Source organism: Agelaius tricolor, unplaced genomic scaffold (genome assembly GCF_023055355.1).
Source record: "Agelaius tricolor isolate 1412-34295 unplaced genomic scaffold, bAgeTri1.0.p SCAF_12, whole genome shotgun sequence".
NCBI classification, from domain to species: Eukaryota; Metazoa; Chordata; class Aves; order Passeriformes; family Icteridae; genus Agelaius; species Agelaius tricolor.
In genome coordinates, this window is record NW_027269272.1 from 1,790,461 (window position 1) to 1,814,537 (window position 24,077).

Sequence of the window (24,077 nt, forward strand, 5' to 3'; positions counted from 1 at the left end):
TCAGGCACTCCCCTCCCACCCCTCACTCCTCACCCCAGGCACCAGTTCCCCACCCAGTTACCCCAGGCAGCCCAGATGCTGCCAGAAAAGCACCTGGAAATTGTCCATGTGCCCTTCCCCTGCTGTCCTTGGTTTCAAAGACTGGAGAGGTGCAAGGCCTGGGGTTGAACTCTCAGGTTGGAACAAGACTCTGACCTAGGGCTCACACAGCTACAAAGTTTGTAGTTTCTGGTTGCTGTTTGGCTGTAGATGAACATTGTGTCAGACTGCCTGACTCCCCACTTGACCTCACCAAGAGTTTTGAAGTCTGCACTCACTGCAGAGGATGAAGCAAAGCTGGTTACCACAATTTGTTACATTTTCTGATGCCCTGATTTTAACTGCGCATCCTGGGAATGGAAATGGCCCAGAATGTTTCTGTTTGGTTGTTCACACATTTAAGAGTGATTGCTGTTGCAGCTTTTTTACACTGCCATTTCTCAGACACCCAAGTAGAAATTATTTTCATCAGAAATTTGTATTTAATGCTACATATTTAACATATTTCTCTGTCATTTATGCTTTCCCCATTCTCCCCTTGCTGCAGGACCACCCTTCCTCTGTGCACTCCCACCAGCACATTCCCCTGGGATATTTCCTCTCCTTTTCCCTCTCTGCAGGACAGCTCCTGCTTCCACCATTTCTCTTATTACTTAATTCTGGATTTTTCCTATCTACCTCCTCTTCTGCTTTCTCTTTCATCATTATTTCTTTGCACAAATGAGGAATATACTCCACAGATCCCTCAGGATAATGTATCCAAACCAGTTCAGCTGTAGCTATTCTGCCACACAGACTTATTGAGGATAAATGCTGCACCCTGGCTCCTTGAAGAAGGAAAGGAAAAGGAGCCATGCAGGCCACAGGCTCTCTGCCTGCTGCTGACTCTTCCCCCAGAAGATACAGCAAGTTATGGAATCACTTGTAGCTTGAAGGCAAATTAATCTAAATTTGTTTTACAAATAAGGTTAAAGAAAACATTTAAGAGCAGATACAAATTGCATTGCTATAACAAACCCTTCTGAATCATCCAAGCATCAGCCTCAAACCCCAAACACAGTTCATGGCTTTCCTTTTCATGTGTGTGCATGAGTTAACTGCAATGGAACCCACTGCAAAAACATGCTGAAATCATTTTTATTGCTCCTGTCTCCTGTGAAAACATCTCCCTTGCATTAAACTGTGCCAAAGTCTGTACAGCACTGGCAGGTGCTGGCAGGAGTGCTGGGCCAGCACAGATTGTTTATCAGTTTCCATGATGTGGCTCTAAGATGTTCTCCCTGCCTCAAAGAACCATGCACACTTCAGTACCATTTTCCTTCTTCACCTTTTCCTGAGAGAGAAACCCTGCAGTGCTTTGGTGACATAAAACTTGTAACTTCCACCCCTGCCACCACCACCCATACCCTGCCTGGTGATGTCTTTGCCATGGTACACACACTGGGTAGATCTTTTCTTCACAGAACTAAGAACTGCTGCTTGTCCTATTGTCTGAAAATGGGGCAGAGGAAAATCTGAATAACAGACAGAGGAGAAAAACAAAAAAGACCTTGATGATGTCTCACTGTCAGGCAAAGGAGGCTGCCTAAGCCTTTGTTTTTGGTTAGTATCTGTAAATATAAAAATGAGTCATTTCTTTTGTAGCCCCTGCAGAAGGTTCTTCAAGTTCTGTACACCCTAGAAAAAAACCCAAATAACACCTTTTCCTATTGGAAGTGTCCTGTGCTAGGTGAAGGAGACGTTCAGGAAGCAGCAGCTTCCTGGGATCTTCTGAGGCCCTGTACTATTCTGCTTTTCAATATATCCATTTTCTTCATTTGTCTCACAGCCACACCATCTGGATGAGGAGATTTAATGGCCTAAACATTGAAATAGAACCACACTCCTTTTTCCAAGAGCACATGGCAAACAAGTCCTCTAGCTTCAGGAGACCAAAGCAGCTGCTGCTCCTCCTGCAGGGCACACCTTTGGTCCAGGTAGGAAACCCCACACCTCGTGGTGTGCACAGGGCCCATTCCTGTCACCCTGACTCCCTGCACAGCCCTGCCACAGTGGCCTTTTGTCACCAACATATTTTCTGAAAAATCCCTTTGCCAGGATTTCTTCTCCTGGGAAGCTGGGAAGCTTCAGCTTCTCCATGTTTTGCTCCTCTGGAATGTGATTTGGAGAAATGTTTACCCAGCATGTGAATTGTTTTTAATTAATGGCCAATCACAGCCAGCTGTGTCAGACTCTCTGGTCAGTCCCAGGATTTTATTATTCATTCCTTTTTCCTTTCTAGCTTTCTGATGTCTCCTCTCTCTTTCTTAAGGGTAGTTTTAGTATATAATTTTCTTTTAATATAATAATATCATAAAATAATAAATCAGCCTTCTGAAACATGGAGTAAAGATTCTCATCTCTTCCCTCATCCTGGGGACCCTCAAACACCACCACAGCCTTCAGTCCAGGTAGGAAATCCCACACCTCGTGGTGTGCACAGTGCCCATTCCTGTCACACCCTGCACAGCCCTGACACCAAGAGTCATGCCTGGAGTGATCCTGGCTGGTTTTCCAGCAGGACAAAGTGGTTTTGCAGAGGCAGCTCAGTTTCAGCTGAGCATGTTCTGGTAGGGCAGGCAGTGATGGGCTCCTGCCATTGCCAGCACTCCTCTCCTGGCATCCAGGGCAGATCTTCTCACTCTGTAATTAGATTATGCTTATTATAACGAGTGCTGGCTCCTGGGCACTACAGGTGTGAACTGGGATGCTAAAAATACCAAGCCATGACTCCTTAGCAGCCTGTCTTTCCCTAATCTCCTGCTGGAACCATTTCATCTGCTGAGGTGAGGAAAGCTGAGTTGGGCTGCTGCTGAGAGATGCCCCTGTAGCTGCTTGGATTCACCCAACGCCTTATCCAGTGTTTTTATTTCCATAGAACATTTTCCACAGCACTGCAGATACCCAACATGCCAGGAAGGGACCAGATCATGGTTGGCAACAAGCACAAGCAGTGGAGCCCTGCTGTGCCTGTGCAGCTTGGAGCTGTAGCAGCACAAAACCACTCAGGTACTGAGAACCACAAACCAGCCCAGCTCAGCAAGAGACAGCAACTGATCCCATTCCTGAGCTGATATCCCAAACAGACACAGCACTGGACAAGGTTCCAGCTGTGGGCCCTGTGTCACCTTGGCTTTGGCCAGCTCTGGGCAGGAGGGGCTGCAGGAAGGACAGAGGGGGCTGAAGGCAGCCCTTGTTCCCCCCTTGTGCCTGCTCTGCCACCAAGGGACAGCAGAGATTCAGGTGTCCAGAGTGAAACTGGTGCTCTCTGGAGGGGCTGGAAGGGGCTGTGCTAGGGTGTCTCTCCAGGGAGGGACAAGGGGAAGTCAGGACAGGACGTGCAGCAGGATGGGTAGGACCAGAGCCCAGTCCCAGCCCCTTGCTCCAGAGGGGCCAGGCCTCCTGGGTAGTTGCAAGGGAGAGCAAACTCCCAAATTTCCCTCTCTCTGGTCCTTCACCTGGCTGACTCCTCTGCTGAAAGGTTGACCAACACCCTCTTGGTACTTTGGGGGGCATTTTTCTTTCAGAACCTCCAACACAGGTGAGCTATCACATTTATCAATACAAATGCAGAAAGCTTGCATGCACACACCAGGACAGGGAAAGCCACTGTGCTGTGAGACAGGTCCACACCACCTCTTTGAGTTCCAGTTCTGCCACTGCCAAACACAGACAGAGTGGGTGCACTGTATGTGACACCAAGAGTCATGCCTGGAGTAATCCTGGCCAAAGAACACATACAAAGATTCACATAAGACGTAATTTTATTCCAGTTTGCAGCACACTCTGGAGTTAACAAGGCCAGTGACAGCATCAATAACAAGTACTCTCCCTCTAGAAATCTTTCTTTAACTTGTGTAATGTGGCTTCTTTTGTTGTGTGTTAATTTTTTATTTTCTTTTCAATCAAAACACTGGAAGGAGTAATTAAAAGTAATTGTTGATGGTATCATCCTAAGTGCTTACTGTGTTTCTTATCTGCCCAGCTCATGCCTTGGATTCCAAGAATAAATCACAAAGACAGCAGATACCACATATCACCACAGAAATGAGTTTAGCCTGGGAGAACAAATTAAGCAAAGATATAATCTAAAGCCCAGATCTCCCTCTGGAAATGATGTCTTGGTCTCTCCTGTTCACAGATGCTCTTTGCTCTCACAAGGCTCAAAGCAGAGCAGAAGCAGAGCTCTTGCCTGTTTAATGTTCTGGTGGACTTGTCCCATGCAGGGGACACAGCACATCCCTGACTCTGTCCCTGCAGGGCTCAGGGCACATCCCTGTCCCTGTCCCTGTCTCACAGAGCACCACAGGGCATGGGAAGAGTGCAGGCACAGCCTCACTCTGCACCCAGGGAGGAGGAGGAGGAGAAGGAGGAGAAGGAGGAGAAGGAGGAGAAGGAGGAGAAGGAGGAGAAGATGTCCAGTGGCCACACAAGGGCCTGGCTGCCATGCCCTACTCCACAGAGCAGGGGGCACAGGGGGCAGCAGGGGGCACAGGGGGCACAGGGGGCAGGGGGCACAGGGGGCAGGGGGCACCAGGGGGCAGGGGGCACCAGGGGGCACAGGGAGCAGGGGGCACCAGGGGGCACAGGGAGCAGGGGGCACCAGGGAGCAGGGGGCACCAGGGGCACAGGGGGCAGGGGGCAGGGGGCACAGGGGGCAGGGGGCACCAGGGGGCAGGGGGCACCAGGGGGCACAGGGAGCAGGGGGCACCAGGGGCACAGGGGGCAGGGGGCAGGGAGCACAGGGAGCAGGGGGCACCAGGGAGCAGGGGGCACAGGGGACACCAGGGAGGACAGGGGGCACCAGGGGGCAGGGGGCACCAGGGGGCAGGGGGCACCAGGGGGCACAGGGGGCAGGGGGCACAGGGAGCAGGGGGCACCAGGGGGCACCAGGGGGCAGGGGGCACAGGGGGCACAGGGAGCAGGGGGCACAGGGAGCAGGGGGCACAGGGGGCAGGGGGCACCAGGGGGCACCAGGGGCACAGGGGGCAGGGGGCACCAGGGGGCAGGGGGCACAGGGAGCAGGGGGCACCAGGGGGCAGGGGGCACAGGGAGCAGGGGCACCAGGGGGCACCAGGGGCACAGGGGCACAGGGGGCACAGCGCTCCCCTGCTGCCTTGCCCCCGTGCCTGGCAGAGCTGCTCCCTCCTGGGGCTGTGGCCCCAGTGCCAGGGCAGGGCCTGGAGCTCATGGAAGGCAATCCCAGCCCTTCTGTAGAGCTCTCCTGGCAAATAAGTGCACTGAGAGCAAACTAGAAACCCGCCAGAAATGTCAGAGCCTCTTCCCTTCCCTTCTCCACTGTCCTTCTATCACCACCTACAGCTCCTGCACACAATTCAGGGGTCCTTCACCAGCTCTGTTTTTCCTGGGCTTTATTGGCCATTGCAGCTTCTTCAGCCAAGATGTGAGGCAGGACTGAATGAGTCACAGCTAACACCAGGCTGATGAACATTTACTGGTCCACTGCAGCTTCCAGCTGAATGCCTACAGCTGTAGGGGAAGCCGAGGAAGGAGGAAAACACTGAGGTCCCCATAACAAAACTTGGCACAGACACTTCAGCATTAGTCAGGTATCAAGAATCTAGCCAAGCATTGGAAAGAGGAAATTAAAATTCACCAAACATTAAGTGGAAAAGTGTTCCAAGGCTCCTAGCAACCCAAGCTAACACCTTTGGTAGGCAGCACTGGAACATGTATTTCCAAAGGGTTCTCTGTAATCTTGATATTTTTCTTACCAGAATTTTTAAATGCAAGATAATTCTACTTTTTTTGCTCCCAACTGTTCTGGTACAAAATTGTCCTAAGCAGGAGTAATGCAAATTGCCCCAAGCAGGGAAGGGAAGGGAAAGGCAATTTCACCAGAGGGCACATTACCCTTTCCTATAACACACTTTTTCCTCACTCCCCTGCACTCCCCAGAGCCCTTGAAAGAAACAATTCTTCCCTTTCGTTCTCTAGCAGTGAGCAGGCCTCCTGCTGCTGGGGAAAGCTGGGGCACTTTCCATCAGCAACGGCAATGCTTCCTGCAGGAAGCAGCTCTGCACCCCAGAGGCACCAAGTGCCCAAACTCACATTTGCATTCCTAGGCCTTCCCAGGTTTGGTACCCCCAACCTAGCAGAGCCCTCCAGCAAGCAGCAGGAATAAGGCATCCCCAAACTGAGCATGCAGCAGTAGCAGAGGGTGAGTGACTCCATCACCACAAGACCAGCTCCGTGCTAACCAATTTTACAGGACAATAAATAAAAAGAAGTCCCTTCCTAGGCAGAGTGGAACAGGAAGCTACAGCCTCCAGTTCAGTGACAAAAGCCTCCCAAAGAACATTTCAGGGCCGTGGCACCAAGCTGAACAAGAGCATGAGTCACTTGTGAACCCAGGCTCAGCCCAGGCTGGCAGACACGTGTGCTCAGCTTCCCAGCTGCCCCACTGAGCCCAGCCCTGGGATTATGAATGGAGCCCATCTCCAGCTCCTCTTCAGAGCTACACATTAATGTGAATAACTGCTCTTCTCATCTAACATCAGGGTTTTTTGCAGTATTTTACGATACAGAGCAGGCACAACAGCAATAACTGGCAGTCCAAGCTCGGTGCAGGGGCTGCCACGATGCTGAGGCCTCTCACTGCTCCCACTGACAAGGGCTGGGAGCTTCTGGACTTCAAGCCCTTTCAGAACCTGCTCAAACCTTGTACAGGATTTGCCTCCATAGGCAGCTGCCAAAAGCTTTCTGTCACTAACACCTCTGAGCCCAAAGCTGTACTTTGGTCCCTCATGTGCCACTTGACGACCGAGGCATACATTCCCATCACTCACTTGGCCTCTCCAGGAAACAATCCTTTCTCTACCTTGTGCCATTCCATTCTGATTCCAGCTGAAACTAAAACCTCAGTAAAGTTTAGAGGCGAGCAAACACAGATTTGTTTGAAAGCCAAGTTGTGAGCTGTAGTTAGCTTTTGGTTTTTTCATAGTGACTTCAGAAAATGACATAGACTGGATGGTTTTGGTGGCTGTTATCACAATGGCTAGATAACAGAATTTATAGCCTAGTTAGAGATTTTTAATAATTCAAAACTGTTCATCTGCATAAGAGATTCCCAGAGACTTGCAGGGGGCTGGGGCCTGCTGCTGCCCCACACCCAGAACTGTAAGAGAGAGTTCTCTCTCAGGTAAAAGATGTTCTGCACCTCAGGTGTGACAGAAAGGAGCTCCACAGGTACAAATCCCATTCTCTGCGTGCTAAAGTGACGTGGTTTTGTACGACACTAATGTGTTACACAATCACATAAATAACTGATACAGAGTACATCACTCATGATGACAGAGACAACACCACCATCCAGCCTTTCTCAACACCAGATCAGACTCCAGGAGCCATAAATATTCAGGTCTGAAAGAACTGCAGTAGCCTCAACCATTAGTGCCAGCAAACACACTGCCCTTGTGAAAGCTGTACTTAAATTGCAGATTACCTAACACACAAAATGAAGGATCCTGCTGAATTTTAAGGGCTTGCATCTTTTGCAGTCTTCTGCACAAAAGCAAGCAGTGTCATTAAGAACAGTGCACCATGCCTTCCTCTCCAGTCTGTCTTCCTCCAGGGATGGGTCTCCTCCATCACCATCAAGCCGAGGGTTGCTCCACTGGGTGCCAATGCCAGTGTGGATGTGCTGTGATGGGCAGGGTGCTGGGAACATCACAGAGGTGGGCAGGCCTGCATGGGGCAGGCAGAGCAGGCCTGCATGGGGCAGGCTGCCTCGCTGCCCTTCCCTCCTACCCTCCCACAGGAGCTCTCCTGGAGCTGCTGCCCCGCTGGGCACGGCTGTCCCAGCCCGTGGGAAGCCAGTGGCCTGCAGTCAGTGTCCTGTGCGTGGCTGTGCCAGCCATTTTGATACATACAGCTGATAAGCACTGAGGTATCATCAAGGAAATGGGATTAAAGCCAACAAAACCCTTCTTCCACACTGCTGCAGCGATTATTCAGCCTGAATTGCTGATGGACTCTATTAATCAATCTCTTTGGCTAATTGGGCATTACTCATGGCACAGCACAGCGCAGTGCTCACAGTGACAGAGCAGCGGAGGCGTTACAGGCTTCAGCTTCTCCAGCAGGTGTTTACATGTAGCTGGTCCTTGTGCAAGGGCTCCTCACAGGATGGCTGTCCCTCTGCAAACAAAGCAGCACCACTTCGGGCTCCTCCAGGGCTCACAAGTGCTACGTGCAGGCACGGAATCCTCATGGCTAGGAATCAAGGCTGATTAGTGCCACGGAGAGGTTATGATTAAGCAAGTTGGCTCTGTTATCTCTCTCCCTTTCTCTTGTTTACCTGGGATCCAAAGCGCAAGGCACAAGTGATGACAGGAGGAGAGTGAGGGGAGCAGGGTGGGGAAGGAGCTGATGATTAAAAACACGGGAGGAATACTCTGAGACACACAGTCACCGTGACAGCAGACAAGCAGACCAGAGGCAGACAACGACAAGCTGACCTGCTGATTTGTTGCCCAGTCCTGGAAAACCCCATGCACCAGTCCTCCTTCAGTGAAATGCCAAAAGAAACATCAGCACCACGTTGACGATGATGAGGAAGAGCAGGATGACAAAGACCACTACCCGCTGGGTCTCCGGGTTCATGTTGCAGCGGAGGAAAGTGTGAAGCGCACTCCATTTGTGCCTGCTTCTGTCGGGGACCTTTGCCATGGCTTCAGCAAAAAATATTAAAAAAAAGGAATAAAAGAGCCTAAGTGCCTGCCAGGGCAGGATGGGGCAGAGGGCTGTGAACAAAAGCTGTTTGCAGCTGGTAGAAGCAGAAGTCCAAAGGGTTCGGCACGGCCGCAGCACGTGTGCCGAACGCCCCCTCAGCTCAGGGCCGATTTGTCAGCAGATCCCCGGCGTTCCGCGGCCCCTGTGCCCACGGAGCCGTCGCCATCTCCGGCAGCAGGAGGACAGCGGGTTCCTTGTGGCGGAGCTCCGCAATCCGGCGGCGGTGTCGGCTTCCCAGAGAGCGGCGCCGCGATTCGCTGCGCTCCGTCTCCAGGATACACCGGGCCCTGGCAACGCGGGGCGAGCCGCCTGTGAGGAGCCTCTTAAGGAGGGTCAGCGCGGGATTAGCGACGCTTCTCTAAATCCTCCCACCGCCCTCAGGGCGGCCCAGCAAGAGCCGAGTGCGGCCAGAAGGGAATGCCCGGCTCGGTGGGGCCGGCCCTGCTCGGGGCACAGGCGGCTTCCCGCGCACCTGAGACAGCAACAGGTGCGGGGTGTGGGCAGGGGGTTGCAGAACCAACCCTGCCTCTGCCCGGCAGCCCCACAGATCCAGCCCTGCCTCTGCCCAGGAACCCAGCAGATCCAGCCCTGCCTCTGCCCGGGAACCCAGCAGATCCAGCCCTGCCTCTGCCCGGCAGCCCACAGATCCAGCCCTGCCTCTGCCCTTGAGCCCAGCAGATCCGGCCCTGCCTCTGCCCGGGAACCCCGCAGACCCGGCCCTGCCTCTGCCCAGCACATCCAGCCCTGCCTCTGCCCTTGAGCCCAGCAGATCCAGCCCTGCCTCTGCCCTTGAGCCCCGCAGATCCAGCCCTGCCTCTGCCCGGGAACCCAGCAGATCCCGCCCTGCCTCTGCCCGGGAACACAGCAGATCCAGCCCTGCAGCCTCGCAGATCCAGCCCTGCCTCTGCCCGGGAACACAGCAGTAGCAGGTTCTGCTGGACTCTGCCTTTCGCTTCCCGGCAGCATCCCGGAGCCAGAAAGTCTAAAGGACTTGGCTCCCTCTGCCAACATCTCCGTGGGCCTGAGTCACTGCAAATCTCCACATATCTGCAATCAAAACCTCTATTCAGCTTTGCAGAGCCCTAAATGTGCTTTTATGAACTTAGCTTTTGCTGCTGGACTGCAAAGTTCACCGATCACCAAGCTGCCCTGCCTCAGGTGCACTCAGAGATGCCCCAGCTAATACCTCCCACCCTTGTTGGGCCAGGAACAGGGAAAAGGTACTCCTCCTTGGAAGGATCAGGGATAGATCATGGAGAGCACCCAGCACAGGCCCAGGACTGCACCTTGGGAATAATGCTGCCACTCAAAGAGAGTAAGAAGTGAGCACATCCAGTCTCAAAGGCCCGGACACACACAAAGCCCTGCTGCAGTCCCAGAAGCTGCTCAGTGACCAAGGCTTCAGGGAATGAGCTATTCAAGAAACCCCCAGTCTAATATTAGATAAAATAGAAAACAAAAGACATGCCTTCATTTTTCATCGAAATTAAGTCCACTGCAGCCCTTTTGTTTCTTCTAGCCAGCAATGCAGAGCCCACCTCTTACTCCACAGCCAGCAGCAATCACTTCCCAGGAGAGGAGGAGGACTCAGAATTCAGATCCTTCATTGACAGCAGGCAGCTTCACATCTTCCAGTTCTCACTTACACCACACATTCCCCCTTGTGAAACTGAGAAATACAAATCCAGCAATCCTGATACTGAAATGGGCTCAATCCAGACCTTGGATTTAGGGCTGGGTGAGACTGGAGCTGATGGAGGATGGAGTTATCCAAGAGGATGACTCTGCACTTTACACACGCATTTCCAACATGGCCACACACATTCCTAGGAGCAGGAACAGAACACAAGGTCCCCCCCTAAACAACTGCTGAATACCTCTGGTGGCCTCCATCTCTGGGAAGGGCCATGTGGGAGCAGCCACACTACCTGGGTACAAATGGAACACTCTCAGCTTCTCTCACAATTAAGAAACAAACTAACAAAAAACTGGGTTTTTTCAGGTGTCAGCACATTAAAGCCTGTGGTGTTTCTTGGGGATCTGTACAGCTCCTGGAAAACAGCAGGTAGGATATTTAAATGGGAAATAGTTTAAGAGTTATAGCTAGTGGTACTTTCCTTTACTTTTGGAGGTTTTTTCCCCAAATTGCACCAACCTCATCAGGGGCTATAGAGAAAGGGCAGCCAAAACTTCCAATGTCTCCATGTGCTTCTGTCTTTCTTAGTCATAATAAAATCAAATCAAGAATTATTTCAGTTTCTTGTTTCTGAACACAAAGATCCTGCAAATCTCCTTGTCTTTAGCCTAAATGTAGAACAAGGAGAATGATGTACAGGATGAGGTCTTGTGCTCTCAATGCAGCTTCAAGACCTGCAGGAAAACCCCACAAACAGAGCAAACTGCTGGGATCCACCGGCTGCCCAAGTTCATTGTGCTTGAGGTTTTTGGCCTGCAGTGACTGATAACCAGCTTTAAAGTTGATAAGCTTTAAAAAACTCTTTCTCCCTTCCATGTGCACCACAGCAGAACACTTCAAAGCTTGCAGACTTCAATTTCCTGAACATTCTTCAAGTCCACAGTTGACTCGCATCATTGCATTGTTCAACTCCTGGGCATTCTGCAAATCTTGTCTGGCTTTGAAGGCTCTTTATGCCTGACTGAGTTTGGACATAAGCCACCAAGCAGGATTTGGGTGGGATGTAGATCTTCAGGAGAAGCTAATTATGGTGAATGGAGAGCATGATCACACCCACTTCTCTGAAACCTGCACAGCAACTACTATCTCCTGTAAGCACTGAAAAGTGCAGTTACACTGAAAAGAAATGGATAAACTCCAGTGATTCAACAGGGCTGGCAGAGCTACACTGTTGGTATTGCAGGGTATGGGGTAGTTTCTAAAATCCATGATAGAATTCTCCTCTAGTCTCCTGGAATCTTTGCCACTTATGAACATACTAAAACATTTGGGGGTGAAAGCACAGAAAGTTTGAAGATATGTGAAAGGGTAAAGCAGTTCACTTCTTGGACACTGCTATGAGCCCCCCTGGAAAAAGAAGTCATGGCAGAAAGAAATTGCAGGGGGGATAAAAGGTACAAAATTGTGGTGGAAGGTACATTTTCATCCAACTCTGTGGTACCTAAGAAACACATAAGGCCCAGCTATGTTCCTTTGCTCTTCTGATGTGCAGACACAAGTGCCCCCCTGCACTGCATTGCCTGGGCACAAATAACACTTTTGCCTCATGTATATCTTGGAGCATTGCACAATTAATGTTAAGTGGTGTTCACCCTTGTGACCCCTCAGTGAAGAGAAACTGGACAAGGACAAAAGCTGCAGAGTGACTCTAGCTGTGACCTGGCTTTTGTTTCCACCCCCACACAGGGAATCCCCTCCCAAGGTCTGGGGCAGAGACTCTGCCTGGGGGAGTCACTTCCATGGTAACTCCAAGTGTTTGCACTGGGGGGCTCACCAGCTACTGCTGCACCCTGCTAAACATCATGTGGCATTTTTCCATCATGGAAATAAAGACTCATTCTTATTCCTCACTGATCAGATATCTGCTTCTGTGGTAGGTGGCACCAGCAAGGATGAAATAGCTGCAACTTTTACCTCATGGCTTGTAATACAGCAGGGCTCACTTTGTATAACTATCACTGAGGGAGCATATTTCAAATAATTGTTGCACAATCTCCACTGGAATCTAATTTGCAATTGTAATAATTTCCTTTTACTCATTCTTCTAAGAGCCATCCTCAGCCAGGACTGCACCTTGGGAATAATGCTGCCACTCAAAGAGAGTAAAAAGTGAGCACATCCCAGCCTCAAAGGCCTGGACACACACAAAGCCCTGCTGCAGTCCCAGAAGCTGCTCAGTGACCAAGGCTTCAGGGAATGAGCTATTCAAGGACCCCCAGTCTAATATTAGATAAAATAGAGAACAAAAGACATGCCTTCATTTTTCACTAAAACGATGCTAAATATTGTCCAGTCCTTACTCATCACCACGCAGCACACAAGGCCTAACTTTTTGTCTGTGTACTCCTGGCCTCCTAAAAATCACACCTGCTTTAGGTGTGATTTTTAGGAGGCCAGGAGTACACAGAGAAGCCCAGTGTCTATCAGTGAAAAGGGTGTTTCAATATTGTAACACTGGGGCATTCACATTCTCTGAAAAAATTCCTTCGCCCAGGATTTTTCTCCTGGGAAGCTGAGAAGCCTCAGAGAAAAGGAAAACAATTCTGATCTCATTTGCTTCTCCTGTGTTGTGCTCATGTGGAATGTGTTTGGAGATTGTTTACCCACAGGTGATTGTTCCATTGGATTCTGCTGGGAGTTGTTTCCACTTTTTGGCCAATCGGGACTCTGGAGAGAGTCAGGAGTTTTCATTATTATCTTTTTAGCCTTCTGTAAGTGTCCTTCCTGTATTCTTTAGTATAGTATAGTGTTCTTTAATATAATATAGTATCATAAAATAATAAATTAGCCTTCTGAGAACATGGAGTCAGACCCATCATTCCTGCCTTCATTGGGACATCCCAGAAAATACAATATAACAGCTGTAGTGGGAACTGCAAGGCACACACACAGATGTGAAGAAATAAGACCTGCAATAAGCAGCACAGGTGTACCACTAGAACAGGGATAAATAACTGAGCAGACAAGCAGTGGAGCTGGATCCATCATGCTGGGAAAGCAAAGAGCTCCTGTCCCACAGCAAGGCCACCAAGAGCAGTGTTGTGGGGGACCAGCCCCTCCTTCAGCACCTTTCCCCTCTCTCCTGCTGAGCAGGCTTGGAAAGCAAAGCTCAAGTAGAACACTGCACACCATACTGGAGCACATTTCCAGGACTTCCAATTCTTGGCTTGTCACAAATAGGAATGTGCTTGCTACAAGTACAAGAACAACACAATTCAACTCCTCTAAAAGGCAAGGATACATTAGTATTGTAGGCACAAATAAACCATGCTCTGAATATCCATAGACAGAAAAAGAGCACTTACTGGGTCATTTATCAACACTCTCCCTCCAACAAGGTGAAAAGGATATTATCTAAATATTAACAAAGTCACAAGTGCTAGAAGTGAGCCTGGATTGGGCCCAGCTGACACACAGACAGCTCCTGCCCCTGCTCAGGGCAGAGCTCATGGACACCAGGCAGGCAGCTCCAGGGTTTGCTGGCACTGTGAGTGTAAATCACAGCAAATGTGAACTCCTTTACAAGTTTCCCTGAGGGATTCCTAAAGAGGACACCTTCTGAGGCAGCTTTCCTCTCTCTTGTTGCACCACTGAAGGCACAGACACAAATGTGAATTCCCCTGTCCCTCTGGGTGCCATCCCTGGCTGTTGGAATGCTGGGCATAAAGAACTGCAGAGGAAGAGAACATGTTCAGCACATCCAGAAACATTTAATGTTGCAACAGCCACATTCACCTGGGTCCACAGGACTGGACATTTTTACCCCTTCAACTTCTCTTTGACATAAAAATCAGCTAATTGTTACTGCCCTTTCCATTACAGAGAACTGATGAAGAACTTCTTAGGGAAGAAGCTTCTGTTGATTTTTATTTTTTTCAATTGGGTGATAAAAATATTTCTATCTATAACACTGGTGTGATGAACCATTTCAAATGCATCTTTTAAAAAAGAATCCAGGCTGAGTGGATGTTCAGTGGATGACAGCTCAGCAGCTGAAAAGGCTGACAGTGAAATTGTGAGAGGGGCAAGCAGTTGTACCTGCAAATCATCCCAAGGAAACCAAGTTCCCTTAACTCCCACAATTACACTTTTCCCAACATCCAAACTAAGCAACTCTCAACCCTGCTATGCCTTGAGTTAGCTCTCAGTAACACTGCAGATAACACCCCCCAAAAGGACAGCATTCCTTTTGAGCCAGGGCCAGACAACATCAGAATAAGTATAGCTTTTTCAGCTGCATATGAACATGTACTTCTAAAATGGAAAACAGTCTGTCAGAGTTTGCTTTGAATTTTTACAGTGTGTAACACTGTGTTACTAGAGCACAGTTACTCCCACTGCATCTTTCTCTAGCTCTGCATGGTTTAAGCCCACTCAGCTTTTACAGCCAGTTCTTCCCTGGGCAGATTCCTCAGGCAGTGCTGCCAAAACTTTACAAGCTGTTCTTGAGCTGGAGTACCACGACTCACGAGATAACTCTGAATGGAAAGAAAATGGCCTGACCATTTCCTTATGGAGTGCATAAATTAAAACATGACCTCACTGGGAGACTGCAAGAAAAGCAGCCATTCAGACTGGCCACCCATGACTACAAGTAATTAAAAATTAAAAAAAAAAATAGAAGAAAAAGAGACAGTCTGCTTAGCAACCAGTCTTTTGCTTTCAGACATGACTAAATCTAGAAAATCTTCCAAATTCTCCCAAAGCAAGTTTTATTTTCAAGAGTAGCAACAGCAACTGTTCACATGTTTGAAGCATCTGGGAATTACCAGCATGACCTGGAGCTCCAGTGCCAAGGGAAGGTGTTGGTGCTGACACAACACATCCCACACACCCTGGCAGCTGAGGAGGTGTGCTGGGCTGGAGCTGGACATGCTTTGGGGATTTTGGGATGGCAGGAGAGGGATACAGACAGCAATGGCCTGGGAAACAAAACCAAGCATGTCAGGATAGATGTGGCAAAGCAAGGAACAAGCAGGGAGAAGCAAATACAGGCTGGCACAGCCCATGCAGTGGCCTAGGAAGGTGGATATTTTCAGTACAAACTGGACACAGAACAGAGGATATTGTAATAATGATGCTCTGAAATAAACACAGGCTGAATGGGGTCTGTAGTAAGGCTGATGCAAAGAAAGGAAATGCTGCATCTTGGAGACCAGCAAGATTAAGAGCCTGAATGCAATATATAGGAAGGGGTCAGAATAGAAAATGAGCACACCACTCTTGTTACAGGGCAGAGGAACAGACATGCTGGCAATGACATCCTTAGTGACTGAGAGAGGAGGTGTTTGGGCTCCTGAAATTACTGGAATGCTTTTTGGTTTTGTGATATCCTGTTTTTGAGCTGAACATTTGACAGCCATGGATAACATAGAATAACAAAGAATGGTGATTTGGGCACTATGTGGGCTGGAAGAGAGAAATAAGGGCAAAACAGTCAGAGAATTATCCCTAGAAAAGTCAAGGAAAGTAGAGAGGAAAGAGGCACAGGTAGAGTTGTGGGACCTGAAGCAGGTGAGGTCAGAGGAAGCTGCAGGAAGCCAGGGAAACAAATAAAGTGGATGAGGAGGGGATGAAACAGAGGACAAGGTGAGTGACAAGGTGAGCATGGGAACATGGAGTAGAGAAAGATGCCTATGTACAAAGTTGGAAAAACATTAACAGATAATTCCTGTAAGAGTTCCTACAAGAGATGGCTGGAGAGGGGAGGGGAACAGGGCCAAGCTTTATTTTTCTGGTTGTTTCTAGACCTTCTTTCTGGCTGTACAGAGGTTTACAAGACAGCAATGTAGTTTTGGGCTGTCTCAGATATCTGTTGAGCCCACACATTATAAAATTACAAGTACAGTGCTCCTTTACCTGCCACCTTTAAAATAATGCATTTAGTTGCAGAACCGTGTTCTGACCCTTCTCTTACTGCTCAGCATCCTCACCTCTCACAGAATACACCAGTCTTGAGGTGGCAGAAAATAGGGAAACTGCTTTCAAGTGACAGGTCTCTAAAATTCTTCCAGGCTGGTCTGTAGAATTGTTAATTTAGGAGCCCTCCTTCATTGCCTTCTGATGTAGGTAGAGGAGCCACAGGAAGGCTGGGGAGAAGAATAAGCTCCATAGATGAGAACAGGTTCCATGAGAATGAGAAAGGCCACAAGAGGATAAAAGACATAAGCTATGTATAAGAATCAGGCTAGGCATTCCTATGTCCTACATGACAAAAAAGCAGGGCAGAAATTTTAATTGATCAAGCAGCCTTCTGAGGTGACATCTCCCCTGGTACCTGTGTTTTAGCCAGAAGGCTGACAAAATGCAGCAGAACAATACACCCTGAAGATCAAACCTTGATGGGCAGTTCTCCCAAAACTGCCCCCAAAATGAGTAAGAATCTAAGACACAGCTCAGATGCAAACCTGGTGAGTGGCTGTTGAGATAATCAGAAAGGTGAGTATGGGTTATCAAGCCCCAGCAGTAAATGAACAAGGTGCCCCTCTGCTTTACCAGCACAGCATGCTTTAGGGACAGAGGAATGTGGAAAAAACAGGGCCTGGATTGGAGAGCTCCCACACCCTGCCTCCATTTCATAAAACCTGTTGCCACAGAGACTTGCCAGGCAGTGGAACAGCCAGAAACAGGATCTTCTCTAGAGATCCCAGATAACATCAGCCAGAAGGAGAACTGCAAAAACAAGCCCCACAACACCTTTCTAGGTCACTGTTCCATGTAACCCAAAACTTGAAGGAAGAAGCTGAGCTCGATGTCCCCTGAGGCCTGGGGACAGCCTGACCAGTGGCACAGGGGGTGTGGGACAGCCCCAGTGCTGGGGACAAAGGCTGGGGACAAAGGCTGGGGACAAAGGCTGCTCTGTTCCCTGCCCTGGAGCCTTCCCGGGGTCACTGCAGGAACATTTCCTCCTTTGGCTGCAGGGGGAGGCTCAGTGACCTGGCTCTTCCAGGGCACCCAGGAGGGCTGGCCCCAGTGCCCCAGAGCGAGGGGACCTTCCCCAAGCCTCAGGAGGAGCAGGGCTGGCACTTGAGCAGTTGGTTATTGCTGTTGATCTTTCTGCTTTCACCAGAGTGGGAAAATAAAACTGCAAGGAATATGTCAGTGCCTTCACTCTGTTAAACCATGGCTAGATTTTTGCTAACTCAGCCCCCAACTTACCAAGTGTAGGACAGGGGGCCTTGGTCCCCTACTTGATGGGGAAGATCTCTTGAGGGATTAACAGTGCTCTTTGAAGGGTCAAAAGAGTCAGGAGGGATTTTATTTTTCCACCACTGGGATCAATTGTCTTTGGAGAAATAGGAAAATTCTTTGCAGAGAAAAGCTGCTCCAAATCAGGGTTTGGAGAAGAGAACAAATCCAAGAAATGTTCTGATATCAAAACCATGCTGAGAGGAACCTGAGATAAGTATGGTATAAAATGAGAGATATTCACTTCCCTGTCTCCATGCAAACACTTAAGCCTGGAATAACCTCTGCAATAAACTCTACACTACCCAGCATTCCTACTCTCTCACATTCCTTCCTTATCCCCTGCTCTCAGGAAATCTTTGTACTCCAATATCCACTTGGTTATTGCACTGTTATCCATCCCAGGTGTTTCTTGAACTGCTAAACTGGGGTATGGACATCCCCACACCTATTTTTTAAAATAAAGACATTGGCAGAGCAAGTTATAACAACAAGACTCTGCAAAACAGACTTGTCTTTGCACACTGTCAGGCTCCCGTTTCAAGCAGTTTATTACACTTCTGAACTAAAATCTTTTTAGGGCTGCAAATATCACAGTGCTTTTAATGCCCTTCCTCCCATCAAGGAGAGTTAGGTACCAAGCCAAGATCCCTGAAAGCCAAACAAGGAGCTCTTGAGGACAGGGTAAATTCCTTCTTTGTATCAGAGAGAGGGCAGGTTTGAAAGGTTTCCACTTCACACATGGATGGTGAAATCACTCCCCTTCAGCTGCACATTTCCTTGGCTTCATGGCACAGACCCTGAGCTGCAGGGGAGAGCCCTCAGCAGGTAGAACCATGAGGACCTCGAGGGGTTAGAGCCTGCCTTGCCCCATGGGAGGACTGAAGATCTCAGTGGCACTGTGGGAAATGGCCCTTAGGAGCTGAAAGTGGCAGGCAGGAAGCCAAGACCTTCTGCAACACAGCCCTTATCCCTACAGGACACAGTGTCACAGGTTAAAGGAGCCCTTTTAATGGGATGCCAAAGCATTTATCTTCAGGGTAAAGAGACCTCTTGTAAACACAACATGTTGTCTTTAAGTGGTGGGGAGAATCTAAGAGAGCTCTGGGAACCCATGGACACACTGGATAAAATACAGGCAGTCTTTGGGGTGATTTGGCACAAGTTACTTCAGGAGTTAAAACATTCTTGGCTCATTTTTTCTGCAAAGAGAATACTATTTGTGGAGCCAAGGCCCTCTTTCCACCCCAGTAACTAGGAACACATTTAATGCAGACAAAACCCAGACATTTTATGGAGTCCCCTAATACTCACAAGAGATCATTAACAAGTGTTAACAGAAGCTGTTAGTCTTTACAATCTAATAGCTGGCAGGGCTGATGTAAGAGCTCCAAAGCCACCACACTGTCTCCAGTTATCTCCTCTGAGTGATGTATTTAGCTCTGTTTTACAGCTGGGGATGAAAGTTTGGGCAGCCCCTCCCACTCTTCAAACACGTCTGTGTGCATGTGGGGCACACCCGTTCCCACAAAGAGGTGAAAGCCAGAGGCTGCCTCTCCTGCTCTGCTGCTCCAGCTTGGCTCCTGGAAGGAGTCAGATTCCCTGAGACACTGAGCCCATACCCACTCACAGAATCACTGACTTAGAAGAGACCTTCAAGACCATCGAGTCCAGCCCAGCCCCAACAGCTCAACTAAACCCTGGCACCCAGTGCCACATCCAGGCTTTGTTAAACACCCCCAGGGATGGTGGCTCCACCACCTCCCTGGGCAGCCATTCCAGAACTTTATCACTCTTTCAGTGAAAAACTTTTACCCAATATCCAACCTGTATTTCCCTTGGCACAGCTTGAGGCTGTGTGCTCTGGTTGTGTCAGTGCTGCTGGAGAAAGAGGTACATTCCCTACTGCACCTGTGGCACTGTCACATTTTCTGAAAAATCCCCTTGCCAGGATTTCTTCTCCTGAGAAGCCTCGGAGAAAAAAATGAAAACAATATTATCTCATTTGCTTCTCCTGTGCTTTGCTGCTTTGGAATGTGTTTGGAGATTATTTATCCAACAGGTGGTTGTTTGATTGGTTTCATGTGAATTGTTTTAACTTAATGACCAATCATGGTCCAGCTGTGTCAGGACTCTGGAAAGAGTCATGAGATTCATTATTATCTTTTAGCCTTCTGTAAGTATCCTTTCTGTATTCTTTAGAATATTTTTAGTCTAGCATTCTTTTATATAATATAATATCATAAAATAATAAATTAGCCTTCTGAGAACATGGAGTCAGATTCACTCTTTCCTCCCCACGACAGGGGACCCTGAAAATACCACACACCTGCAGCACTGTCACACCACAGAGTTTTGGTTTGGGAGTTAAAACTCTAACAGCCCCCCATTATTCTTATTCAAAACCTATGCTAAGCCTGGAGGTTTTTTATTTGTTTCTAATGTGTGTCAGATTAATTGGGGTGTTCAGAGAAAGCATGGTCCAGCAAAAAAGCCAAATATTTTCTAGAAATGCTTCTGTGTGGATTGCACTCCTGTGGAGTCTCTGTCCCAGCCCCATGGTAGGGGAGCTACCTGCCCTCACCTCCCATGGCTGAGAACAAGCATTTGAATGGATAAGGGCTCACTGCCTGACTGCAGGTGTGAAAGCACATCCCATTTCTCTCACCTTTCCAAAAAACCCTGACATTCACTCTCAAGACAGCCTTTCCTCAGTGCTGAGTGAGCTACACTGGCTTCCATCACATTCTCTGCATCTTCAGCCTCTGAGGGAGGATCCCTTGCTCAGGGGATGCCCAAGTCCCAGTGCTGAGGAGGACTGAGAAAAGGCTCAGAGCAGCCCCAGCTGCCCATGGTAGAAGGCAGAAATAGGGCTCTGGAAACCCCTGGGAGCACTTAGCTACTGATCCTGGTGTTTGATGAGACATAATTGCATAGAGCATTTGAATATACTGACTTCCTTTAAATCCATTGCAAAAAGCCCTCTGAAACAACCTTCAGAGTCTTCAGACCAGAAAACTCTAAAAACAAAATCCACCAGGCAGCAAAAGAAGTTACAATTCTGGCTCCATACTCTGAACACTCACATTTAAGCCCTACACAAAGTTACACAAGCACTGGGACCAAAAACCAGGATCCAGTAAAGATTTATGTCCTCAGGAGAACATTATTTCTTGTCCTTGACAGCACTGAGCTTTATACTGTATCCTGCAAATAAATCATATCTGCTGCTTCTGGAGCACAGCTGTCAACCTTGGCTGCAGGAATACGTGGGACACAAAAGCAGGAATTGGGTCCTCCAGAAGGGAAAAAAAACCCAAAAAACAACTCAATGGATGCTGGCAGGTGTTTGTTAACTGGTTTCTTTTGCTTTAGCAATATACTCACATTAAGATACAAAAGTGATAATAAATCTCTTCTCCTAGATTACACAAGAATGTTATATATTGCTTCCATATGATCAATCATTCTGTTTTCAGTCTGGAAATCTGTGGTGACCACAGATTTTGCAATCTATTCTGCACTCGTTTAAAGAAAAGGAATGGCAATATTTTGTGGCACTATTTTAAAAGGTTTCTGTCTTATGAAATTTGCCTTCATATAGTACACAAGAGATTTCTATTAATTAGAATGAAGATAAATGCAGTGAAAAAGGCTATGAAGGATATTATTCATGTTTAACAAAATAAAAATCAGTTGTTCTGATTTCATCTGCATTAATATTTTATGAGTTTAGGGGTTTGATTTGGTTTTGCTGTTTTGTTTTGTTTTTTTCCTTTAAGAAACCCCAACAGTTCAAAAGTTTGTCTTGTTTAAAATTGGCTGATCTGAGAGAAGCACTGGGTGAACCCAGCACAGATCAAAGAGCTCAGCACCAGAGCAATGTTTGAGACACTCAGTAAGATGGAGAGAGTATTGCCACAGTGCCTGCTGCCCTGGGTGCATGGCAGCTGCTTTGTTTGTGCCACTTTGAACACTTTCCTGGACTAATTACTTTGTTAAATCAGAAACATGTATGATGGAACCAATCAGCTTAATTGCATCTTGTCAACAACCATGGGGTAGCTCAAACATCTGTAGGACACTATGATATTGTCACTTTAAATCACAGGGCAGCAGCGGCTACATGTCTTAGATAAAATCCTGGCCTGCTGAAGCAATGAATTGTGCCTTTTCACATACCAAATTCCAAACTTATCAGGCACAGAGCCATAAGAGATAAGGAAAAAATTGGGAGTTTGCTGTTATTTTCTGAACACTCAGAGCTTTGCTTTCACAAGAGGGGCATGGTGCTGTTCATGGAGGGCTGCAAGGGCCATGCTGAACTGCAACTGCATTTCTTGCAAAGCAGGAGCTGCATGGGCCCTGTGGTATTTTCAGGGTCCCCAGATGGAGGAGGAAACTGAGAATCTGACTCCATGTTCTTAGAAAGCTAATTTATTATTTTATTATATTAAAGAATGCTATACTAAAACTTTACTAAAGAATAGAGAAAGGATACAGACACAAGGCTAAAAGATAATAATGAAAGACTCATGACTCTCTCTTCAGAGTCTGACACAGTTTGACACTGACTGGTCATTAAGCCAAAACAATTCACATGTTGGATAAACAATCTCCAAACCACATTCCAAAGCAGCAAAACACAGGAGAAGCAAATCAGATAATATTGTTTTCCTTTTTCTTTGGGGCTTCTCAGCTTTCCAGGAGAAGAATCCTGGGCAAAGAGGATTTTTCAGAAAATATGATGGTGACAGACCCTTCCCACAGCAGGACACAACAAACCCTCAGAACATCTCATATATTACCAAGCAAAGAGGTCCAAGCTTCCTCACCCAGGCCAAATACTTAGTGGGGAAAACTAGAGAGCTTATCATCCATGGTCACTCCAGAGCCAGGTTTGTGTGTGCCTAATCCCTCCTGTTCTCCACTTCACACTGCATCTAACACATTCAATGAAGCTAGAAGCTGGATCTGTGCTATACATAACATTTCTGGAGAACTGGAAGGACAGAATCACAATGCATTTGCAGTACAGATTTTTCTCTTGCTGCATTTTTAGCCAGTGATATTCTGGATGCAATAAAATACAAGGACGGGGTCTTTATCTGGAGCAAACACAAAGTAAACTCTACTAAGTACAATCTAAACACAAAAATCTCTTTTTCTGAGCATCACAGAAGCATTTGAAAGAATGTCAAACAGATGCCCCAAGAAAATTACTTCCCCTGCCTCTTTTCTCATCCCAAACCCTTATTATTATTTTTGATTGATTTTTTTTGGCTCTTACACACTCTCATGCTGATCTTCTTAGGTGGGCTCAATACAACCTTCCCAGCTTTCTTTCATCCCTCTAGTGTTCTTGCCAATAAATTATTCTAGTTTTATGAAAGGTTTCTTTTTTATTTCATAATCATTTTCTCTTGATCCAAAATGAACTAAAACTCAGTGGTTGGGTGTTTTGTTCTTTAATGCAACATTTGGTCTGCCAACAGCCTTGAAAATGTATTTCAGCCTTCTCTGTTTATTTGAAAGCTGTTTCTTCCAAGAAGGCTAAGAATAATGTGGTTACCATAGTTTCCTTATCCACAACCAATAAAATGCAGCTTGGAATACAATAAAACAAAGCTGAGACTACTCACAAAATGTGACTGAATGAGTGAATACTGAAATTTTCACCCTCCATCACTCCCAGCACTATGGAAAACACTCAGGGCTAATCAACAGCCACCTTTTGGTGCAGCAGGGAAGATGAGGAGAAGCCTGTCCAGCTACCAGCTATTTGAGATATATCAATATATCAAAGACTTTGGATGTCTGCTGCTTTGGAATTCCCACCTCACAGATTCAGTGCTTCACTGCAGAGATTTTGTGCTTTTCTGTAATCTCCTGTTCTGGGAAGCTTTGCTGAGGCTCACTGGAACCAAGTGATGGATTAATTACTGCTAGGAACCAGTTGACAAAGTAAATAATGAACTGTTTGTTCTTACAGTTTTGTTGGCTCCTGAACAGGCAAGATTCTAGGGAACAAGCCAAAAATAATCTTTCCTCTTTCAAGTCAACTGGCCAACAAAACCCCACATAGACTTCATAGATTATACAAATTACACCTGCTTTGGACACAGCCATTTGCTTTCCTGATTACAAGTGAGGGGATTTTACTCTAATAAAAGGAACTTTTAAGAAATGAAAGAAAAGCAATTGTTCTCAATAGTAATGAATAAAGAAAGAAACACCCACCACATGCACAATGGTGAGACCTGCTGGCAATTTTTTTTTCTTGATTTTAAAAAGGAAGGGAAGGGAAGGGAAGGGAAGGGAAGGGAAGGGAAGGGAAGGGAAGGGAAGGGAAGGGAAGGGA

General features: G+C 47.6%; 1 protein-coding gene across 4 annotated transcripts in view; it reads right to left on the minus strand.

Annotated features, from left to right (window-relative positions):
* The window catches only part of ARHGEF4 (Rho guanine nucleotide exchange factor 4), a 138,754-nt gene that overhangs the window by 30,104 nt on the left and 84,573 nt on the right, over positions 1-24,077 (minus strand). Inside the window, exon 1 of one of the 4 annotated variants that reach the window (XM_071437092.1) lies at positions 8,559-9,125. The exons of 2 other annotated variants lie outside the window; for them this stretch is intronic. The gene's annotated coding sequence lies outside the window, so the exon portion shown is untranslated. Of the gene's footprint in view, positions 1-7,543; positions 8,518-8,558; positions 9,126-24,077 lie in introns of those variants that run through there. One more of the 4 variants, XM_071437093.1, reaches the window with a different exon arrangement.